The 24,901-nt window shown below is 42.8% G+C and overlaps 1 long non-coding RNA gene across 3 annotated transcripts in view; it reads left to right on the top strand.

Annotated features, from left to right (window-relative positions):
* Positions 1-522: 522 nt before the first annotated feature.
* LOC129204728 (uncharacterized) overlaps positions 523-24,901 on the top strand; it is a 57,124-nt gene continuing 32,745 nt past the window's right edge. For all 3 annotated transcript variants that reach the window (XR_008576481.1, XR_008576480.1, XR_008576479.1), the window contains exon 1: positions 523-652. This is a non-coding gene — a long non-coding RNA (uncharacterized LOC129204728). The remainder of the gene's footprint in view (positions 653-24,901) is intronic.

The raw sequence follows: 24,901 nt of genomic DNA, 5'->3' as shown, positions 1-24,901 counted from the left end.
TTGGTGTGTGTGTGTTTGTTTGTTTGTTTGGGGGGTTTTTTGGGGGGTGTTTTTAATAAACAGCCTTCATCAATTAGGCCAAAAACTTACTAAAAAGCAAGTTGATGTCATTGAATAACACAAACTGGGATGTACCAAAGAAAACAGAAAGAACAGAGAATATATCCAAATTATTAAGAAAATTAACCTGGAAAATGGGAAGCGATTAATTTTTTAGGGGAAATTCAGTGACAGAGGAAGAGAGTCCTAGGGAGACATGTCATTTCCCTGTAGCTGAAGTCTGCATTTGCAATGCAGGAACCTTTCTCTAGCACAAGTGAAAATGCCGGATGCCAAAGGACAGCTGAATGTTTGAGAGGCCTCAAGCACTGAAGACAGTTTGTTCTAAGGAGCTATGTGGGAGCAGGGACAGTGGCCTTGGGAATGACAGCTCATGCGGCACTTCAGTCCCTGTGCTGAGAAATCACTCAGCACTGTCTGGAAGCACCTAGTGTTTCTCGGGTCAGGACTTACGTATGTTTGTTTTGCAGCAGGATGTGGAGGAAAACTGACGCAGAGTGAAAACTGGAAGGATTTCAAAGAGGAATAAAAAGGACTGAGGCTATAGACGAGGGTGTAACTAGATGTTGTTGAGAGAAAATCTGACCTGCAGGTAAGAATAAAGAAGTCTTCATTCTTTTAAGTGTTGTAACTAGTAAGGACAGTGTGACGTAAGGCAGTAGGAGGACATATGGAAGCTATAAAATGGAGATGACTGTATCATTCAAAATTAGTGTGGACAAATAAATATTCATGTGCTTCATGGGTCAGTGCTGGGCAGAAAAGGGACATGTTATGATCTACTAGATGTCTGTTTGTTTATTTTCTAAAGAGATATCCTTAATATAGAAGGATAAAACCTGTGGCAGGTAATGACGATTGTCAATATGAGAGAGTGTCCTCAGCCCCTGGCCATCCTTCCTATGCTCTCTGGCAGGCAGGGAGAGGAAAGCGCCCTTTTGCATCCCCATGGCTGGACAGATCCCACCCGAACCCAACACGGTGCATTGGGCTTTGGGAGGGGGGCACGTTAGATGTGTCCTGAGCAGCACCGGTGAGCTAGAGATATGCTTGGCTAGGCCAACCAGTGCCTCCCATTGCCTGGGATTCAGCTTTTGGGGAAAGCAGGGAAGGCTGACATTGGGGATAGTGCACCTTGAAGGCAGATCGGACCAGCAGCCAAGTTATGCTGTGGTCCTGTCTTTGGCATTGCTGAGGACAAGAATGGGGTGCTCTGGCAGATAAAGCTGGGAAAATTAGAGAGGTTTCCACCTCGAGCTGTCTGCTCCACTTTTCTGTCACGTTGACTTCCTCTCTATCCACACGCGGGACTGCGAGTGGTGAAGGTTGAGGGCTCAGATGTGCCACTAAACCTGCCTGAGGATTTAGCTGCAGCATCTGAAGAGGTTGTAGCTCCTACTGCCACAGACTGGCAATCTCATCCAGAAAGCTGGTTAAGCTTTCAGGGACTGCAACTATGTTTAATCCCTGGGCAGAAGAGAAAGCGGTGGAGATCGCTAGTGCTGCCCTTGCCCTTTCTCTGTATGCTCTCAGGTAGCCCTAGGTACCATCTCACCCCTGCACTGAGTGCTGAAATGCCTACTTTCTGTTGGGAAACACCTACCTACTGACGTCCCTGTGTCCTGGGAAACCTCAGGGATTTTTGTTTCGATGAGTTGTTTGCCTGCTTATTTTGATCTCTGACTAAGCGATATGAAATTGTTGCTTTTGGGAAATAAGATTGGATGCTACAGCTGGCCTGTAGAGACGTCCCCTGCCTCCTTTTCTTATCCAAGGTGCCCTCTCTTTCTGAGGCTTCCCTGGCTGAAAGCCATAATTGTTCCCAGACTTCCCAAAGATTTCACTTTGTGACATAAATTTCTGTAATTCTGTATTCTTCACTTTTATGTTTATGTATTTCAATAAGGTGTGTTAATTCTGGGATATAATAAGCAGAAAGCATTGCTGTGCCCATATGTAACACAAAGTATGTAACTTTATGTATGGATGTACATAGAGATAACTGACATTCATTAGGTCAAGATTTTAGAAGCCCTCAATATTTGTTATGCATAGTGCCACTTCATGATAAAATCTTTCAAAATCAGTATTGAAAGTAAAAATGTAGATTGGGTTTTAGGTTTGGAGTGTGCTATGGATCTGACTGTGACCTGAGGTACACCTGAGAGGAAAGAATTTCTTTGGAAAAAAAGAAAATAGCTTGACATGTATATATTGTTAAAAAAAATAATACATGTAGGTAGGAGAATATAAAAAATAGTTTTAAAACTTTCTTATAAATCAACCAAAGTCCTAATAAGACAACTGTGCAAGTAATTGTTCTTCTGCACATCCAACAGTGTTGTGCTGCTTTTGATGTTTACCTCAATTTCTTCTTCACCTTTTTTTTTTGAGTCTGCAATTAACACCTGTAATGAAAAAGGAGATGATGTGCTGTTGAGAAATTCTGGTGTTAATTAAAATTATTAACAATTAGAGAAAAATAAGCAAGGAAAAGGAGGAAATAAATAGTAAGGTTTGTGTATTTTTTTTATAATTAAGGTGGACTAAAGCACAGAGACTGTCTTTCTAAAGAGCACACTTCAAAATGAATTATGAAACTTGGCCAAAAGAAGTTACAGTGAAATTCCCTCTTTTTAGGAGGGTTGGCATCCCCTGTGCTCTCTTCAACAGCATTTAAGTTTGCCAAGGCCTTTGTATAGGGCTGAATTTCATTTCTGAATGAATTACCCCAATTTACTGAAGAACAATAGGGAAAATGAGCTCTGGCAACAATAGAGAAGGAATGGGAGTGTGATTCATCTTAGCACGGGATTGGATGAAAGTCTTATTCAGAGAGGAATAATGCAAAATGGCCCTGGGTTTCTTATGAGAGCAGTTCATCCACCAAGCTGCAACACCGTGCTCGCTGAGAATATCACCGCGACAGAGTTAGTCCTCATCTGTGATCCCTTGGGAGCCTTGTGAGCACTTGGGGCTATCGCTGCACTCGCAGCCTCAGGCACTGAGATCCTTGCCTACAACTTCCACCAAATGGGTGTTTGGCACCTAAATATCCCCTTGGATGCCGGCCCAGATGTATTGTGAAAATGAGTGCTGGCCTCCCGACATCATTGTGGTACTTCCAAAAGTTTTACCTGCGCTGCATAACATTACTTTTGAGGTGCTTTGCAAGAGTATGCTTGAAAAAGATTCAGCAAACAATGCTGGAGAAGAGAGCAGAAGCAGTGATGTGGGTGCACACAGAAAGTGGCAGCCTCTGCCCTGTCCTTCTGTGTCCCATGGAGTGCTGTCAGCCATACGACAAAGTAGCTGTCGCTTGCTTGGTGGTATTTGTGAGTGGTTCATCTGTTACAGGGTAGGAAGCTGAGAAACACTCGGAATCCATTTCAGTACCTTGGGATCTTGCAGGGAAATGCTTTGGAGTAATATTTCTATATTCAATTTCTTATCAAAGTTATTACATTTGTGATATTAGAGAGTATGACTAATTACTTCTCTAGAGAAGCCATTATTCAGGAAGGGTCATTAGTTTCCTGCTCAGTGTAGATGCTGGCACATGACATGGGAGAGAGGGATAGTTCTTGGTCTCAGACATCCTCCATGGCTTTCAAGATGTTACCTGCAGTTAGACTTTCCATGGGAAATCCCATAAAGCAAATGTTCTCAAGCTGAACAGTGACAGAGTTTGGAAGAGGCTGTCAAGAAACCCCTGAGAGGTTCCAGGTCTCTGATTTTAAGTAATCTCTGCAGACTCGAACCAGTCAGGCTAGTGATGAAAACCACGCTGCTTTCCCAAAGAGGGCTCTCATAACTGTGTTAAAGCCTCTTGGGGGCTGAAGATCGTTACCCAGCCTTATAACTTTAAGACTCTCGGGGATCAAGAGAAATAAGCCTGATGCAAACCGTCTGACCCAAAATTAATTGCAGTGGCTGGAAGCAGAAAATCTATCAGAGAAATGAATCCCGCAGATCATGAGTTCACTATTTTTTTTTTCCCTTTTCTTAGCTTCTGGGTTTGTTTCTACTTTACAACATGTTGGCTTTTTTACCCACCTTTTTAAGCTGTTCTTTGTGACAAATTTTCAGCTTGTTTTCAATCTAAGTAACCAATTTCCTTCTCTGGTGCCATGGCATCTTTCACTGAGGAATTAGACTTGACTGTTGAGAATTAAACCCCTAAATGTCTTTCCCTTGAGACCTATAACTTGGTTTTGAATCAATCATTACTCAGTTGAAAAATTCCTCTTCAGTGAGAGTTCAGGTAAGGACAAGAAAAAATCCGCTGAACTTGAACATTTCTCACATCAGCAAGTAAATTAGTCACCTAATCTTGCCAGATCTTGCTGATGGAGAAAGACATTACCGAAGAACTTAAAAACTCCTAAACCTTAGCATCTTAATCCTCACAGTTTGCAAGAGAAGTACTTTTAGAAAGTTACTTTTTTTTTTTTTTTCCTTTTAACTTCCCAGAGCCTGAGTAATGTGTTTCAGGTCTCTTAGAGAACTGATACTTAAATTTAGGATAGTTTAAGTATAGGATCAAGGTCAGTCCCACTGCTCCATTCTTCTTTTTAAGATAATACTTCAGCTTTAAATATCTTACATAGTAAGTATGGCTGTGGGGGGAAAAAAAAAAAAAAATGTTTCCTTGACATTTTAGAGCTGAGTAATTAGAGAGGAGGAAAAAACCCCAGGAAGAGGCATACTGTATCGTGTGGATTTTTCTCCCTAGTCTTGAGGACTTAATTTTGATGTTTTTAATGCATCAGACTTGGAGATGGAGGGAAGGACAAATGTTTTTACCCCAGCTGTCCTCACAGGAGTATTTCTCAGTATCTCCTCTGAGTATCCTCTCTGGGAAGGCCATGGGGGATTGCAGGTAGTGTGTGCTACGCCCCGTCGTCTTAGACTCACTTGAGGGTGAGTGATGCAAGGAGACTAAGAGTATCGGCTAAGTAAAGGGTGACTGCTGGACCTGATGTACCCTTACACTGTCCTGTAGTATTTTTCTGGACCTCATGATTCTGGTGGAAAAAGCTGTGGTGATTAGCTGGAGGTTTCAGCCTCATGGTTTTGGGACAGAACGCATCATGTAATGACTCCCTAACTTGCCCCAGTGCAAATGCAACCCAAGGCCAGCTCTGTTGGGCCACCTTGGATCATTCTCTGTGAGAAATACAGCATTTTGCATCTGTGATTGCATGCGAGTCCGAGGCGCTGATCTGGCTGTGTGCCAGATGTGCTTCATGTATATACTCATCTAACCCAATATAAATATAGAGAAACCGTGGGAAGGAGCTATCAATTGCAAAGAAAGGGTGAAGATTTAGTGGGGGTTGGTGTCACAGTTGACAGCCTAGCTAAAGAGCTCATCTGCATTTCCCCCCTGCCCTGCCTCCACGGGATGATTTCTGCTTCATCGGAGGCAGACGCAAGAGAGGCTTCACCTTGCTTTGTGTCATGCTCTGAGCCAAAAAAATAAATAAAAAGGGGAGACCCTGTCAAGCTAATACCTTTGTGCATTATTAGGGATGATCTGGCAGATGCTGTGTGGGAAAACCATCTCAGATAATAAAATTTGGGAGGGCTCAGCTAAGGCTACCGGGAAGTGTGGGAGCCCAAACAGACTCGGTAAACCATAATAATAATAGTAATTAGAGATTTTCACAGACTAGTCTGTCCTGTGTTTGTAAAATAATAGCTTTTTCTACCTAGTCCATCGGACAAGCAAGTTGAAATTCACGTTGCTGTAGACATTGATAAATGAAATTCATCCTGACAACATACGGAAATTTATTTGTGATTTCTGGTCCTGGGCTGACAACCTTCCAGGGAAGTTGCTTGCAGTTGCCAATAAGTTGACAGTGTAGCCCCGTCCTGTGGTAACACTAATGTTCCAAAAGTGCCCCTGGAGTGGGCTCTCCTCCTGGGTGGGCTCTGGGAAGCACAGCTTCCCTCTCAGAACACAGGAGGGTTTGTCACAGCAGCAAAATCTCTCCCAAGAAGCCCCACGTTGTAGTCCCTTCTTGCCCGAAAAGGGAGGAGGAGTCCAGAAAGGAAGAAAGACCGTGACCCTAATTCTCCACATTAGTCAGTGTTACTCCAGAAACTGGAGAAATAGGGTCAGCAGGGAACGTCAGCCACTTGAGGTATACCATGTGGGATATGGCCTTCCGCCCTAAACAGTGTCTATACAGTAGGTTATTGTGCTGAAAGAGGTTATCCCACTGGCCTTGAGTAGGCTGGGTTCATGGGGAAACTCAGTCCCAAATGAAGCCAACGATACAGTCAATGGCTGGATGAGTGTAGCCGTGGGGCGCGAGTTGCACGTGTATAGATTGTACCGTGTTTCCAAGTTCTGAAAAACAGCCAGTGCACACTCAACAGATTTTATATCTACTCATATTCAAGGACTGGATCAGGTCATCCTTGATCAGTTTTGATTGAAATATCATTTGAGTAAAAATTGCTTTTTATGGGACAGAAGAAACCCTTCAGAATCTGGCTTATTGCTTGAAATGTGAACACCTGATTTATTTATAAATGTCCTGAAAACTCATGAGGTTGTGACAGAGCTAAGGGGAAAGTACCTTAACTGACCTTTGCCCTTGCAAAGCCATCGTAGACAAAATTGATGTTGGCTCAAGGGAGCTGTACATTAGTGAAATGTAACGTCAGTTCAGACTTCATCACGTCATGCCATAAAAAAAAACCCCAAATCAATAAGTTACTGGTATCAAATAAAAAACAAAAAAACCAATAGCAGAAAGCCATTCAGGCATGAGCCATCTGGAGGGGAGAGGACATAACGCAGGTATTGTTTGCTTTAAATCTCCATAACAGCTTCTCTTTTATTTTTCTACACTTGTAGTCTCTGCACTTTGCTCCTTTTGGAATAGCAATTGCAGTATGTCTGGAAAGAATTCATGACGGCTTAGGACCTTGTTTAATGGTGGTTGTTTTTTTATTGACAAGGCAAGAAATAGACATTAATATAACTTCAGATGTCCTGCCAAATCCCAGAAGAGATCCAAGTTATTAATATAGATACATGTGTAAGACGCAATACGCTGGTCTGAATCTGTTGTTGTTATCAGAAGGGCTTATAGTGATACCTCTAGCTGTCTAACCCTCTCCATCCCATGTTACTAATCTTCTAACAAGTCTACTGTTCAAGCAGAAATTTCAATTCCAAATGTTTGCTTCAAGTTCTTGGGTCATTTTGGAGGAGGAAGGAGGTAGAGGAGGGCTCAGCAAGAATAGTCCAGTGGTGAGATTTGTATTAAAGTCAGGGACCTTGCAGTGGTCCTGTAGTAGCATTAGTATTTCTGCCTTTGAGCACTAGGGCTAAGCTGTACAGGCAGCAACATCTGGACCATGTCCCGCATTGTCCCACCAGCCCCACGTGGCTGAAGCACATGCCTCTGAGACATGTTACATGTGAGCATCAGCTGGCAGCCAAACCCCAGGGACCTCTCCTCTGCTCTGAGCTTGCTTTTGGGTTCAGGTACCTGTTCACTACACTGCTATGAAGTGGTTTAGGTAACAGCCCCCCCCCCCTCAATGCAAGGTGGCATCAGGTGCCTGGAGGCAAATAGCCTTACCCCACTTGGTTGTGTGGTAGGACATCTCCATGCTTAGCCTCTTCCCCCAGGCCGATGGACTACCCAAGGAGAGTCTTCGCTGTGGCAGGGAGGCATCAGATGTGATGAAATCCCTGACACAAGTATTTTGTTTCCTATCTGGAGCCCAGAAGTTGAGGATTCTGTTGACAAATTAAATATCTGAGAGTCAGAAGGGCAGTTAAAGCTGGGGAGGCAGGGAAAGGAGGGTAAGGGTTGCATCTTGCCACAGCAATATTTTATTATTTTGCTCACCTCATCTTTGTGTTGCTCACTTGGCTGAACTTCTGAGTAGAAAAATGCAAAAGCTTGCAATGTGGCTAAAGGGGGTTTAATTGTTTTTCATTTGCCCTTTATGTAATTTCAAACCTGGACTGTTTTAACAAGCCCTGGAAGCTCTGAGCAGCTTGTCAGCTTTCTCCAATTTGAAGGCACACCTGCAAAAAATCAGTTGCCTTTTATGTATTGAGATGTACACTTGCAAGTCCCAGTAACAGACCAGTGGTGCCCCAAACACCAGCTTGTTGTTGGATCCTGAACTGATCATAAACCTATATTCAGGGCCAAACCAGTTTTAATTAATAATACAGTGGCTTTTTCCATCAGAGCATCTGAAAGCTGTTAACCTATGAGCTGGCTGAGTGTTACCTCCCACTTTTAGGCTGAGATACAAGGGATACACAGTCCGTGAAATGTGGTCCCTCCAGAGAAGGGCACACAGCAACGCCACAGGCTGGCTTGTGGCACAGAGCAAACAAAGACTGTGCTCACACCCTATGGAAAACTCCACGTGAATTTGCAGGAACCCATTAGACAAAATAAATCCCTCAGCTGGGTCCATTTCGGCAGGATTACGTCAATGTTTCATAAGCTGAACAAGTTGTTATTTGACCGGAGCGCTGAGTCCCAGACCCCACTACTTTTGCTGTACCTTGCTGTTAATTCAGAAGTCCCATCTCTGGACCAACACTGCCTGGAAAGTCTTGGGAGCCTCTGAGAATAGCTTCAACAATTAGGAAAGTAGCAAAGCTTAATTAAATTCCCTTGTGCGTTTAAAAGCTGTAGGGAACCAAGCCAAGATAATCCCCTTCCTCAGAAAAGCAGCTTTGGGTGGGATTCCTCTCTTCCAAGAGCCAACTTAATTTTCATGTTCCCCACAGCAGATTGTTTTACGAAAGGAGTCTTTCCCTACAATTTATCTGGCTTTCTCATCACCCTCTACTTTCTCCCTACTCCAACATTCCTGATTCTGCTTTCTCTAGTTTCCATGGGGGGAGGTTTTCCACTTTATTTTCTGGCAGTGGTGCTGATTTCTGAAAATACTCATTATCTCTGTAACCTCAGACAGCCAATTTCCTGGGAAATTTCTCCCCATCCTTTTGAGAAGCCGCTTATGCAATTACAGACAGCAGAGTTGGTATTTCAGTGTGCTTCTGCCATCACATGTGCTCTGCAACCTGCCTCTCACATCCCACCAGCCCCTCTTAATTGCAGCCTCAACCATAGCTCAGCTGAATTATCTGCAATGCCTAAAAAATGTAGCCTTTCAAGCCCAATTTTCCAGCTGTCCTTTGAGGGATGTAGGACTCCTTGGAAACTCTCTTTGAGAGGCTGGCATTTACTTCTTTGCTGATAACAGAATTTTTTCCAGAGCAGGGGCATAGTGAGCAAACTTTGACCTGACACTGTCAGTGAAAAATCCAGTGTAACTTCTATCTGACTTATTATCAGGAAGAGAAATAATGTATTAAGGCAAGGGTCTAAATATCTAATTCCATGTGAAGGGAAAAGAAAATCTGCTACATCCTTATGTGATAAGAATCCACCCTTCTCTTCCAAGAAGGCAGCGGGTGCAGTCCCTTCATGAGGGGAGTTTCTGGGGATCCACTTTCTGCTCTCCCAAACCTCTGCAGTTCCCTAGCTGGTGAGTTGTGAGCAGGCTTCCAGGAAAGCCAGGAGATATTGTCCTTTCTTGTTCTTGCCATCTGCAGTTGGGCCATGTTTGCTGTTGTCCTCTATGTTACCCCATGGAGCATAGCAGGGGCCTTTCCCCCCTCATTATTTTAAAGATGCTGGTGAGATGGGTGTGGAGAATAGGGTCCCCAGACAGGCTCATGATTTCTGACCCCACTGCTGTGCTTCAGCATGGGAAGGTCTGCAAGGACTGAACTGCCCATTTTCCACATGTGTTCATTTGGAAGGGATGCTGGTTTTTCAGTGTTTTTTCCTCTGCCTGCCCTGTCATCTCTATATCTCTCTGTCACATGGTGTCTCTTACTTGATCTTCGTGCATCTTGTTGATATTTTAGGCAGCATAGAGGGGGGAGGGGGTTGTAAAATTTCCAGGTACTTCCAAGAACAAAGTCTTCCTCTTTCCTCTGTGCTTCTGAAGTGATCTTGCTCCTGTCTGGAGTGAGTACTGAATGTGCACTTGCCCTTTCTCAACAGGCTGAGTGCTTTCAAGTTGCAGATGGCTAAACAAACACGTTTCTCTTACCTGTAGCTGAGCCAGGCTGCTTGTCACTGCAGCGCAGGATCCTAATGAACCCCAGGCAGCCACAAATCCCTCTCTTGATTGTCAGGAGACACAGGAAAGCTCTCCTGTGAGACGTCGCGAGAGTCATCCCTGTCCCTCCCTGTAACAGTAAATGAACAGCTGGAAAAGTGAGAGCGTTGCTGCAGTGACGGAGGGATTTGCAGTCATACCTGCCTGCATCGAGAGCCGTCTTGCTTTCCCACACGGCATAGCCATCAGTGACAAAACCTTTGTAAAACCAGCAGCAAAGAGCAGGAGGCGGCTCACGCGTGCACGTCAGCGCAGCTTTATTGCGTCAGAAGAGCTGCATCAGCCGAGACCCACAGCTCCTCTCCTTCAGAGGCAGAAATTCATCAAATTTCATCATTCTTTTTCATTTAAAGGGAGAAAACTGTGCAAACATGAGGCAGAGTGCCCTCCCCCCCCCTTTTCATTTAAGTAGCAATTACTGTTCTCTTTAAACTGCCAAGCAGTCTGCACCGAGAAGAACCCAGACGTAAGTAGCACTGTGCAGAAGGTGAAGCATAACATGAAAAGGAAAGGTCTACAAGTCATGGATTGCCTCACTTCAAATGGGAGCAACTCCATCACATGTTGACTACACAAAATATCATGCATGTGAGCATGTTGCAATTTTTGAGTAATATTTACTCCTGAATGTAAGCATTTGCATGGTGGTGGACTTATTTGGAAAGTTTATTTTAGTTGATTCACCAGTAATGTGTTTCTAACCCATCTCCTCCTCTGTTAACCAAAGGACAAACATTTTACCACCTTTTAAAGGAACACAACCCATTTATCATTCTTTTGCTCATGAGAATTGCTATTTCCTACCCAGGGAGATTATTTTGTCTCGGATGCAGAAGCTCATTTTATTTCTGTTTTGAAAAATCTGATCATGTGCAGGAAGGGGAAGTCCTTGTCCTAAAGATACTCACCAGTCTTCGTTTTCATGAGTGGCACAAAGCGTCGCATAGGAGAATGGAAGGATTCAAAGGGAATGGTAATACAGCCAATGAAATAAAATGACTATATGTAATGAGGACAAAACAGAGGGATATAAGCCTGTCTTACATTCAGAAGACCAGAAGTCCTGCACACAGGGAATACAGCAGCAGCTTGGTACTATGGTTTACTTAATACAATTTTATTTGCCAGAAGCTGGGGTTTTGTGAACAAAATGCTGCATGTGCTATTTGGTGTTGAATGCGTGTCAGCACGCTGCACGTCATCATGGCAGATGAAAGACCCCTCCAGGGCCGGGGGAGTGTGCTGATTAGCCTTCTACGTGCCGCAGAAACCAAATCCAGCAGGTCAGCATCAGGATTCACAGGACGTTTAAAGTTGTGGTCTGTATGCTAGAAATAAGCATTCAAGGTCTGTTGGATTTGATTTATGGCTTATAAATGCGATCCTGCTAACCTAAATACTACTTATTTGCAGCTTTCCTTCATATGCGAATGGTAAGAAATAGGAAGCCAAATTCACTCCTGCTTTTGAGAAAGTGGGCTAAAAGCAACGATGGGCAGATATTGTTCGCTAGCTAAGAGATGCCCGTTTTCCCCCGCCTCCCTGACGCCAGAAGAAAAGGCAGGGAAAGCCAGTCTAGCCCAGTATCCCAAGCAGATCATCCGTCAGCCCCCTCCTGCCTCAGGGGTAGAAAGAAGGGAGCCAGGGGAGCTGTGAACCTGCCCTCCAAGGGACCCTGCTGGTGCCACCCATGCCTGAGCACCCCCGAAACCTGCACCCCACTGTTAACTACAGCCTGCTGGTCCCCCAGCTATAATAAATAAATACGTAAATAGCTCTGTGCTACATGTGACCACAGTCAAAAACAGAGACTGATTCAGGCAAAACAGTGGGATTTGAGATTTCTGTTAAAAAGAGCCTGAAATGAAGGGAGCTAACCTGTTCTCAGTGCCTCTGAAGTGCTTGTGTCCGAAAGGTCTGAGGAGGATTTTGTATTTATTGTTTTATTGCTGAATCAGGCTGTTGGAAATTAACCTCCCACCTGCAGATCCGCAGCTTTCACAGGCTCCTGAACAAGCTGGATTCCTCTGCACAGCAAAGGTGCACCTCTTTGTCAGGCCACGACCCTTACTGAGCTGAAATTCGTTTCAGGATGGGCTGAATTGATTATCACTACTTTGCAAGAAATAAGCATGGGCTTATTTCAAAAGGGATTTAGCTTTTTTTAAAAAAACCCCCAACATAATGGAGTGGTTGCTGGTTAATCTGTCCATCTGTCCGTATATGCTGGAGGTTATGCGTAAGCACCTCGTTACAATTTTTCTGACTACCTGTTTAAAGTTGCAAGGAGGCTCCTGCTTAGCAGCATCCAAACGGCAATGCCTTTCAGCGTGATTGCAACAGTGAAATGAGGACGTCCAACTGCAACAGTAAAAACTGCACAGGAACAACCAACGCTCAGTTAAGCTGCACTAAGTGGCTAGCTCAAGGGGCAGCAAAGCCCAAACTAGCTAGGTAAAATGCAGCACGGTCTGTACAGGTGATATAAAGGGGAACATAATATAAGAAGAAGGACTGTACGTAAAAGTTGCTGATGCATACCTAATGCTGTGTTTGGGGAAAGCGAGGGGCTGGCAGGCTCAGCTCTGCTCTCCTCAGGTATCTTCCTGCAAGCAGTGAAGCAGAAATATGTTTGGCTGAGAACAGGAGGTTACGTATGCAGTCAAAACCATGGAGCGTCTGAAAAATACTTAACAGGGTCTGCTGATTCAACACAAATTTGGATATTTTTAAAAGCAAAATTACTGGAGTGGTGAACTGAATACACAATTTTTTTTTTTTTTTTTTGCCAGGCGCAGCACAATGAATGAAAATACAGCTGATGAATTCCTTTTCTATCATTATTACGTGGTGCTCTTCCTTTCATCTATGGATGAGGTCTCCATATTTCACCCTAACAACTCTCCTGAGTATTGATCTGTTGCTCTTAAATCCAGTCCTTAATGCAATTAAGTTTGCACAGAGAATCTATGTGGCTGCAAGCACTGAGCACTGAGGAGCTTTTAGCTAACCCAGCTTATGAAAGTGTAGTAGTAGCCTATTTTGAGAAGAGAGAATCATCAGTAAATAGCAAAAAGTGTCTGTAAGGAGAAGAGAAATGGCAAAAAAGGAAGAATTCTGTATTGGCCCTAATAGGGTACGTACACCCTTACTCAGGTGCTTGTTTGCAAACAATTCCCCCATCTCCCTGGTGACTCACCAGGCTCCTCAGTTAATAAGCTCTCTTTGATTTCTCATTAGCCACAGCCTCCTAATTACATCCAGGGATGGGACTTATGTCCCACTCTCCTCATCAGTGTTTCTTACTGAGTAGCTGCCATAGCTGCTGTCTTTTGTGGTTTTCCCTGTGCGTTCAATGAAAAGCTCCGACACCTGGGTCAGGGCTATGAAAATTAGCAGGCACTGGAAATTATATATTTCAGTGCCTGCATCTCTTTGTGGATCCACTCCTACATGTTTTCACGGGCAATCTTTTATATTAAACGTATAGTAAACCTTAGCCAAACAGAGTCTTCAATGTACCGCAAAGAAAACAACAGGATTGGTTTCATGAGGCTGTTATATTAAAAAAGAAGAGGAAGAAGCCCCTTGAGCTACAGTATCAACGATTATTTATACCGATCAATATCTAATGTGACTATTCTGCAAAGGAAAGCTGTCCTAAATCACGTTGAGGTTGTCTGCGGTTTGTGGGCAAATCTTTCCTGGCTCTAGTTTCTTTACTGGATCATCACTACTGGAACCAGAGCACGTGCCAGTTGCAAGCATGTAGGAAAGTATAATATACAGATCAAAAGTACAGCAGCCTTTTGGTTACAAGCCCAAGTTGCTCTGTCACCTAAAATTACAGTAAGATAAAATGTCTGTCAAAAAAATGTCACGCTGTCAAAATGAAAACCTAAAGAGTTTATTGTTTCTGTTGAAATTTCACTTTGAGGAAATGGAAGAAGAAATGTAATATTCTTGTTATCATCACAATGTGTTATTTTAACTAAGAACAAACATTGTGGAGGTTTTTAACGTTTGTTTGTTAAAAAATTGATTTCAGTTGGGCCTTGCAGTGGCAGCATCCCATTGCTATGTGGTGAAATGTCGGAAACTATCCTACCCCAGGGCATGTCTATAAAGATAACAACTGCGCTAGCAAAGCAGCGTTTTGTTCACACCTGTATTTAGTATTCATCGCAGTGAAGGTCATGACAATGGTGCCCCATTTTGAGTGATTATTTTGTTACTATCTGGGTTAAACTGAAGTAGGACGCTGCTCATTTGAAAGAAACCTCCCTATGGAGATATGTACCACAGTAATGAGATGAGAACTCAAACTTAATTGAGTTATTTTGCTTCCAGAGCATGTGTGGGCAGGTCTTATTCTTATGACATATTCCTACACATTAAAAGAAGTGACCAAGATTTAGGGATCGATCCTTCTTCCATAGAAACTAGTATCTGTTTTGTAATTGGTTTAAATTTATGATTTAAACAACAGTTCTTTGCTGGTTTTAGAGAGGAAATAAAGTTCTTGAGACATCCATAGAGATATCCCTGATGTCTGTATCTCTTCTGTTGCGAGTTGAAGCTATATCTATATTTCTATATCGTGTTATAACCTTACAAAAGCACGCTCCATTTCCAGTGGTAATGAACTAATTAAGAAACTAAAATCAACCAGCTTTCTTTTAAAATAAATCAATTTAATTTAAGATTTTAAAATATACTAGCACTCTCTAGATATTGAAATTGCACCCTTTTGTGTTCTTAATACATTTCAACAGGATCAAGTAGCAGTAACAAAATATTCCATTTCCATGGAAATCAGTGTAGTTTTCTTTGCCTCTAATCAGACCGCTTTGCTGAAAGCTAAACTGTTTATTTTTAACCTCTCAGAAGACGAAAGCTTGCCGTGCCTTTTATGTCAGGAGCATAGCTGCTGTTCTCTACTTCATTAGGTCTTTTGGCTTCAGCCTCACCTGCAACTGAGAGCTGGGCTCTGGGACAGATGTATAGAGGATGCTAATACCTCTGCCCTCCTTCCTTTGCTTCACTGGCAGTTTCTAGCCCAGTGCAGTGGGAGTTGGTGTTTAAAAAAAAAAAAAAAAAAAAAAGAGACTTGGATATAGATAGTGCTGGCTCCTGTCTGGCTGCAGGCTGGGACAGTGAGAAGTATCAGATCCAGGATCTAGAAGGGGAAAAGCAGGGGATACTCCAAGAGCTGGGATATCTCATGCATGTGCATGAAAAAAAAAATTGCTTGTCATTAGCCCCAAAAGCAAAGGATGGGGTTAGGACAAAGACAGCACATCAGGTAACCCATATGCCGCTTTCCAATCTAGAGGACGTGGCGGTCTACAGATCCTCCAGGAGCACCAGTGTCCTGCACAGCTTAGTTTAAAAGAGAGTTTTATAACAATTACCATTGCAAATGCAGCAGAGAAACTGAGAAACTGGTGGGTGTTTGGAGCCGAACCTGAAGTCCAACAGTCTGCATCTGAACCACCCCACGGTGCCTGTGCTCATACACCGTCATTGGCGATGAAGGTTCGGAGGCTGGATAACCTCCTGTGCAAATGCCATCCACTTCGGGCCTCGCAGTCGGCTGCACCTGGAGGGACTCCTGTGCATCCTCCCTGGCTCTGAGAGAAAAATGACATAAGTAGGAAAGCTGGAGCCAATACACACTTCCAGCATTGCGAAAGCTCTCATTGTAAAATGCTTGTAGGTCACCTAGTTTTTTTTTTTTTTTTTTCAAAAATAAGCTGATGACTTTAAGATTTGTTCTAAACCAGAAGCTATTACAGTAAACTTTCTTGGTTGCTTGTTTTTTTGTTGTTTTTTCAAAGAAGCCCAGTTACTGTAACCAAGCTGATCTTTATTTGCACTGATGGAAGAGCACAAAGTGGCAGGTAATGTGCAGTCCCATCAATGCACACGTGGTTAAAGTACAGCTCTGCATTTGGACATAAAGAAACTCCTGCCAGATAATAGAAGTACCAGGGAAACCAACTGCTTGTATATTGTATCATGAGTCACCTCGATGAGCCAAAGAGCATGGCATGGCTAGGTAAGGAAGTCTGAAAAACCCTGAGAGCAGAGTAAGAAATAGCTCCCAGCACCTGCAAGGAATGAAGTCTCTGTTAAGGTGCCTGAGGGTTGCCATGTGCTCTGTGGAGACTGAGCACTGCACTGGGGCACCTTCCAGGTGACTCATGTAGGAAGGACCTAATGCAGAAAAAATGAATTCAGGTGGGGGAAGGAGCCCTCAGGTGAAAGGAGCAGCTAGAGGGAAGTAACTGGTTGATGACGGTATAAATAGGGTGCAGGGCTAAGGGAGCAGGAGAGTAGAGATGTTGGTAGGACTTTCTAAAGTTCATCATCCTTTTCCTGTCTATGCCTACCACCCTGGTCTCCTCTTTGTCGCAGGTATGTTAGCTTGGCGCTCGTGGGCAGGACAGGGGTGCCTGGCTGGCATGTCTCGGGGAGGTAGCTTTGCTGTTTCAGATTTCTTGGCAGGATCCGAAGTTGGTGGTGTTTGCGGACCTCCTGTAGACTGAGCCTGTGAGCTTTCTTGCCAACAAAACCGGCCCAATGGATCGCATCAAGATTGGGTGTATCAATCTGACGAGACTGATTTATTTGGATTTTCTTTTTCTCGTTCTTGGCCTCAATAGAGATTAACTTTTTGATGTATCTGGCCTCGACAGTGTTGGAAGTGGTGTACCTGAGCATAGTTTAAAATTAGCCGTAGAGCTTTTGCTTGCTTTGTCCAATGTTCTTGTTGGCCTAACAGTGTTAAAAGCCATAGCAGGAATCAAGTACAGCACAGGGACTGAACCTCCGAGGGTAGGAACAGATATGTCAGCTTAACGTCCTGAGCAGTTCCCCCTAATTACTCTCTAGTTTGCAGAGCAGAGATGGATAGATGTTGTTTACTTCTACTGATGACACACAAGAGGGAACTAGCTCCTGCTCCCCTTTTAATAGCTGTGATGCTTCTGAACAGATAACAAGAGCAACCAGCGGTAAACTTGTATCCTTGCCAGTAAGATCAGTAGCTGCAGCTCCAAAATCACAGGGAAAATGTGCAGGAAAATGCTACTTTTGTGTGGGCACTCTTCACCCTTGCAGTGGCACTGAATTGCCTGCACGGAGTCTCTGCCAGGTGGGGAGGCAAATAGTCCCTTTTAGGACACCAAGATTTACTCTGACCCTTTCACCATGTATTTAAGTAGTGCCAGGGTTGAACTAGGGCGAAAGCACGATGATAAACAGAATGAACTGATGTGAAATAATCTCCTTCGCTTGACTTCATGTTTTTTGTTAGCATTCAGATAAGATTTTTAATTAAAGTTTTCATTCATTACCTATTGATCTTTGATATTTACCTATGGTTTGTTTTTTTTTTTTTGATTGATTTGATGTTCCTTGATAGGAATTAAATACGCAATTAGTCTTAGGTTAGCTGAAACTGAATAGTTCAGTTAATGAATGATTTGCAGACCATCCTAATTGCTCGGTTTGCTGATAGACTCCAGGAACCACTGCAAGAAAAACTGATATTTCTAACAGGTATCTGAAGCTGGCAGATGTTTAGGGAGAAGAAGCAGATAAGCAGGACTAGGGAATTTCAGAAAAAGTTAACCTTTTTCCTTTCTGGGCCACACAGGCCTCGCCTGAGGCATCATTGCTAGAAAAATGAGGCCATTGTAAGATTTATTGGCTCAGTGCAGCATTTATTTAGTGACAGTCACAAAAGGTAATTGTGTGAGCATGTGCAGCCTGGAGTGTTTAATTGCCTCTGCGCCAGGGCTCCCGTGCGTACATGGGGAAGTACTTCCCCAGATGTACTAAGTAGTGTCTTTCTCAATATATAAACCAGCGAGGATATACCGTTAGCAAGCCTGCAGCGTTGCTGCAGCAAAATGATCGCCTGTGCAAGGGAAAGGGGCAGTGGAGCCCCACTTTGGTGCTCGTTTTATCCATACACGAAACATCTCCTGGGAGCATCGTTTCTGGTGACTCCGACCCATGGAGCAACAGCCCTCAGCAGCAAAACAGGCACCTACGTGCCTGCCAGAAGGTGCAAGTCAGCCAGGACCAGGAAGAAAAGGGGGTGGGGTGGATGTGTGTGTGTGAGAAGAGGACAAAAATGTGAGTTATTTCAATCCCAGGTGATTTCTCTTTAAAAAAATAAATAAATCACAACGTGACTTCTATTCTCTTTTTCCTGCCTGTTTTCCCTAGAGAGAGTAATCTTTTCTTTTCCAGTTTCCCTCCTTTACAAGCAGACTTTTTTCTTTTTGGCATTGAGAGAAGAGGAAGAAAAGAAAGTATGTAGGAGGAAATGAAGGAGAAAAGGATAAGCACAACCTGAAAAAGCATTTATTTACTTTCTTTATCGCTACCTAAAAGCAGGAAATGTTTTTAAGATTTTTTTTTTTAAATACAGAGGTCACTCAAAGTAATTTTTCAAAAAACGCCTACCAGCTCAAGCAATTGCTTCTGCATCTGTCATATGAGTGAGTAACAAGGAGATGGTGAAAAACTGGCTGCTGGCATAATTTGACAAAAAAAAAGTGATTGTCAGTCACATCACTTTTGCTTTTGTATAGCTTCTTGATTGCACATTATGATACTGAACGCTGGCTTTATTGATGACTTCTGCACTTTGCATTTAGAAGTGTGTTACTAGATTAAACTGTTTGGCCCTGAACGCGAAGCCAGGGAGCAGCAGGGGCTGCCTAACCCCGCAAGGAAGCAGCGCTTGTTGATGGAGGCAAGCCAAACCATCACCTGGCATCCTTGCCCTGCAAGGAAACAGGGTAGAAATGGCAAAGCATGGCATACTGATAATCAGAAAGGATCTGGTTTAAGGGCTAAAATTGAAAGCTATGTATTGCTGTAAAATGCTGAGTCTCAATTTTCCTCTGACATGTAGGATTCGTTTCTGTGTCTTGCAGTTTATGAGATAATGGACTGTGTCACTGCTCCTCATCTCTGTGACTAATGGCTCCTTTTTGGCACACGTCCTGGAACCCAAAGCAGTGTAATTTTTAATTCTGGATATCACAACTAATTATACTATTATAACTAGCTGTAATATTACAACTAACATTATTCATCTCAGCCTTGGTCGTTCTTTCCCTTTTATAAATCCTACTTCTTCTGCACAGATTAAATTCTGAGGCTATTAACACTTTGATTACGGTTTAGTCATATTAAATTATCCCTCGGTAGTAAGGGTGTCCTGTCAACCACTCTGATACCTGCAATTAATTGAAAAGATAACTGGTAGTTTGATGCAAAGGCTGTGCCTGAGTAGGATAGCAAGCCCTGGGGAGCTTGGTGCAGGCTCAGGTAGGTGTACCCTTCCTCCTCCCTTGCAATGAGGCTGGAGACAAAACAGAGGCTATAAATGGAGCAGGATTTACACCCGTAACAGGGCTGGGTGGCTGTATGCTGAAGCATAATTAGGTATTTAAGGCCTCTTGGGTGACACAGGAGGGAGAACTATCAGGAACAGGGAATTGAGTTACTATCAGATATTCTGCTTAAAACTGGGTCCCCATCCCTTGATGTTTGAAGGGCCTCAGGGAAACCTCACAGCTCCAGGGAAGAGAAAACATTGTGTTTGAGTGCTTCAGCCCTGACGTACAATACCACTGCCTGCCCATGCACGTGGCCTTTCATGGCGCTTTTTACCAGGGTGTTTGGGGGTCCCTGAGGGTTGTGTTGTGTGCCACAGAGCTTCCTATTACCAGCAGAAAGGCTTAGGGGTAATTTCCAAATACACGTTGTTCCTATATTGAACAGCCCCAGGGGAGCAACTCCATGGATAATTGCCTTTTTGTCAGCTGTTGCCTGTGGCTGGGAGATACCATGGAAGGGCTGCTCGCCATAGGCGTGGTGCGAACCATGTCTGTGTTTGTTTATTTCTCTCCCCACTGCGGTAGACAATGAGCTACGATTTTCCTTTCCATAATTATTGATACAGTGGCTGGTAAATGCTTCCTTGTCTTCCCACCAGTCTCAAAGGTTAGCTTGTTAACGAGGAGGTTTTCAGATATTTGCCACCGGTGTTCCCTTTGGAGGGGAGCAGGGTGTCTTTTAATAGTTGTTTGATGCTGTTCACATGGGCAGGCAGCAAGATAACGAGGCAAATGATTGTCTGCTTCGCTGATCAGAGTCTGTAATAATTGCTCGCTTGGTGCTACACATTCAATTCCTGACAAACCAAAAGGCATTTGCCATTTTGGCTGATGCTATTTTTACCTCTGACACATACCAGTTGGGTATGGTTTTGTTGTATCTAATTGCAAATGATCTTTGATATTTTTTTTCCCCTCTTATATCTCCAGAGGCATGCCTTTTGGAGCGCAAGTAGCAGGCAATATGATTTCAAAGCATTTGAGAATGCCAATTAAGGCTTATTTATGTGATGATTGCACTGCCTGAGAGCTTAGTGCCCACCAGAACGCACTGCGGCCTTAGACGAAGGGAATTTTCTCCCCTGCCTACATCTGATGAGGAGGGAGGCTTGCATGATGATTGCTACTGTTCTCTGTAGTAAAACATGTCAGTTCAATTTTTGCACCTGCAAAATGTAGTGCGTTGGTCCTTGCATGGAGGCTGATGCATTTTCATGTTGCTTTTGTCTGTATTAATTTGTTATTGCACACAGAATACAAAAAGAAATTGCAAGTATCTCCAAAAGAAGAAACATTAACTTAGGTTTCTGCTGATTTATTTGTTAGTTCCACTAAACCAAACTGGGCAAAATTGATTTGTGGTGTGGGGTTTTTTTTGTTTGGTGGTTGTTTTTTTACTATTTGAGCATTGGTGGAACTTTATTTGACTGTAAAAGGGTAGGACTTAGGGGCTGTGTTTCCAATGTTAAATATCCTGTGTTTTGGATATAGGCTTTGCTGTCCAGCCCTGGCATCTTCCAGCCCTCAAGGACAGCAGGAACACATCATGCATCTTTCCAAATTATGCAATCTTTGTAGGTGGCTGAAGAATGGCTTCTGCTGCCGATGCGTTGGGATCTTCTCTCTGCTCCCCTTCCTGCGCGGTGGGCCCAGAGCTCACAAACTCTCCTAATTAGCTTCTTCCCTCCTACTCTTATTCTTGTTAGTTGTTACTGTTCTGAGAAATATTCTTGAATTTGGGTTTAGCTGGGTCCTGTTGCCCTCTTCTGTGTGGCAAGTAAGCAGAGCAAGACTTCACTCTTGGAAGTTGGGAGAAATTGTTGGCCATGCTGTGCAAAACCAAGTGAGGCTTTGTCCTGAGGGATTCAGCCTGATGTATATAAAGCTCACACGTTCTATAAATAAGCAGACTGCATATGTTAGGGCACAAAAGTAGGAGGACAATGTCAGAAGATATTTACTGCTTGCCTGAGGAGCAGTCAGTTTAGATGAAAGCTTTGTGGCCAGAGTTTTCCAAAGAGCTCACTTTCTTGGTTGAGGTTGGCTCTCATTTAGCTGCTAAAATTAGTAGTGGGGCTTCTAGGCAGACTGACTATTTCGGGTGCTAAACAGCTTTGACAGTCTGGCCATAAACATCCCAGAAAGTGTTGCTGAGTGCTAAAAAAGAAAACATTGTTTATGGAGTTTCTCCAACAGGAGTGGACCTCCTTTGGACACATATCTCTCACACCACCTACTAAGGTCTTGAAAATCTTCTTCTGTCTTGCACACAGGTAGTGCAGACTTGGAGATATAGAGACACACATAGATAGATACAGATATCTAATATACATACACTGCTGCAGAGCTCCTCAGCTGAGTGGCTGCTGGAGCTGTGACTATTGGAGCTTCTGAGGACTTAAGCTATATAAGATTGAATGCAAGTGGTCAACGCTGTACACCAGTTCCCAACCATAAAACAAGCAAATGCGAGTATAGCGTTGCATCCTCTGGTTCTCCCAGGAATGGCAAGGGCTTCATTTAAACAAAGAAACAAAAAAAAAAAAAACCCACCAAAAAAAACCCCAAAGCGAAGCAAATGAAAAAACCAGAATAGCAAACTTTTTTTCTTCTCCCTCCTGTTTTTGTTGTTGTTCTTTGTCTTCTGTTTTTAGCTTTAAAAGCCTGAGGTTTTCCCTACAATGAGTTGAGTGAGATGTAATTTTAGAAGACAATAAGGGTCTCATGAGGCTAGAGCTGGATCTAATAAGGAAAAGACTAATTGGGGTAGGGCAAGAACCAAATGATAATGTTTCACTTGTTATGAAAATTTCCCATGAAGAGGAAACAACTGGGATTAATATAAAGGTCTTGCTTGCATTTTGACTTCTTGAAGTCAAACAGAACAAGAAATGTTTGTTAAGAAATGAAGAATTTAAATACTATTTTTGAGGTTTTTCATATAAAACCCTTTAATCCATTACATGAAAAAATCTATCAAATATTTTTCCATATGTCCTGCAGAAAGCTGGTCCTTTAGAAAAGTACATAAACCCTCTTTCTTTATCTGTGCCAGATACTTCAGGTTTAATGTAAAAAAAATCACAAAAATTGGTAATACAAGGGGCAGTAAAAGAAACTAAAGACCTTCACTGATCCACTCAGCAGTGAAGGATGTCCTGCTACACGCTGCCTAGTTTTTGTTGTAACTCATGCACAGGTATGCAGGACAGCATTGTGGATATTTTTATGATAAAATAATATTTTAAACCCCCCCAAACTTCTACGTGCCGAGTTCACTAAATGCTCTAATCTAACCCAAGTTTGCGAATGGGTGCTTTTTGTAGAGTGTAAATTCTTATTTGAAGAATGGAGTCAAATGTGCCAAGCCAAGATATGGGGTTTGATTCACCTGATAGCTCAATGTATTTATGCAAAATAGTAGTCAGTAAAAAGAACTGGTTAATAGAGCTTTTGGGGGCTATAATAGGGAAAGCTGTAATTAGGTCTTATTTGCTGTATCGTTGTTCAATAGGAAGGGAATTGCATGCAAAATTGATCCTCTAGTGTTCCCTCTTCCTTTTCTGGCTGCGGGTGGGAAGCAGTTCAATGGGCATGGCCCCCAGCTGATCCACCATACTCGTGTATTTTGGGCATTTACAACAATAAACTGGGAACTGATGGTCGGCAGGCTAATTCAAGGGTTTGGTGGTGTTTACATGGGAAAGTGATCAAAACAACCAAAGCTGTACCTAATTGCCAGGTAACGTAGATACCATGTAAATAAGCAGTCCTTAGAGTAGGACTTTCGGCAGAAAGGCCCCTGGAAGGCTATTGACTGTATCTGCAGAAGAATCTGCAGGTTCATTAATCACTTATGAAAAGGAGTTTTCTTTTTTTTTTTCATGAGCTGGAAGATATATTTGTAATTAAGACAAATGAAGAAAGGGTGGCTCTACAGCTTTCTTTATGACAGTAATGGAAAGTCAGAGCTTTATCTCAAGAGTATACCCACCGTCCCTTGGGAGCTGAAGCAGGCACTGAGTGATAAGGCCATGGCCTTTGATCATCTGTCAAAATTAAACCTCGCTGAACATCCTCACTGGGTGAAATTCAACCCTTGGATATACAGGTAGTTCTTATTAAAGACATGCATCTAAGAGCTAAACACAGCTATAGGAGTCCTAGCCAAAAATATCTGGTCAGGGTATAAAAGCAAATTTTCACTATCACAGTTTCACAGAAGGAGTGGTATTGTATCAGTGAATGAAGTCCTGCAGGCCTCTGATAAAAATGATCTTTATGGAAACTATTAAATTGGGTTTGGCCATCTTGGGTTATTTTATTGTTGTTATATCTTTGTCAGCGATCACCCAGAACAAAGTTTTCAGACTTTCCAGGAAATTAACTGAAGATCAGTTACTGTGCTGTCTTCCAAATTTATGGCTCTGCAACTAACTACAGACCCAGATGTACAGTGATAAATAATCTCTCTTGTCTTCAAGCCCATCAAATAGAAATCTGCTTCCTTGGAAGTAGGCAAAATGAAATTGGTGCATTACAAACAAATTTATTAAAAGATGCGTTCAATCTTTCATGAAACATGAGAACTCGTCAGTGCTTAGTAGGGAATGAGATTATATTTTTTTTTTAGTATGAATGTGTCTGAGAAACTCAATAAGAGGACCAGCATGGAGTAAGTTTACCTTCTGAATGTCAAAAGCAAAGGCCAAACGTGGAGCTGATTAATGGCTGCATAATCTATCAATTCAGAACCAAGGAGCTGCAGGTTATAGCTAAATTATTTGTGAGGTAATTTAGCTTGACCTTAATGAGGGCTAAGGTCACACAGACCATAGAAAAGTCTATCAATCTTTCTGGCTCTGGAAGTACTTGCAGATTTTTCTTATTGTATCATTGCAAATGCATTTGTCATTTGTGAAATCTCAAGGCAGACAAGATTATTTAAAAAAAAAAAAAAAAACAAACCCAAACTTTTTTTTAATAAATAAGGTTATAACAGCAATGATGGAAAACATTCATCCTGGGATCTGATTTCTATTTCTGTTTTTTGTACTTGGGGGAATTGTGTGCCCCCAAAGCTTTCTCAAGAGCAGGTGGTGAAGTGTATGGTGCTGAGGGGAGGTGAGCAGGGTGATGGCAGCGTTGCTGGGTGGAGTCCAGCTTAAAATGGTGGTCCAGGACATAGCTTATAGATGACTTAGTTATTCTGGCTGCTTTGGGTC

This window comes from Grus americana, chromosome 3, assembly GCF_028858705.1.
Source record: "Grus americana isolate bGruAme1 chromosome 3, bGruAme1.mat, whole genome shotgun sequence".
NCBI lineage: Eukaryota > Metazoa > Chordata > Aves > Gruiformes > Gruidae > Grus > Grus americana.
The sequence above is the reverse complement of the archived record's forward strand: the minus strand, read 5'-3'. Positions and strand labels throughout refer to the sequence as shown.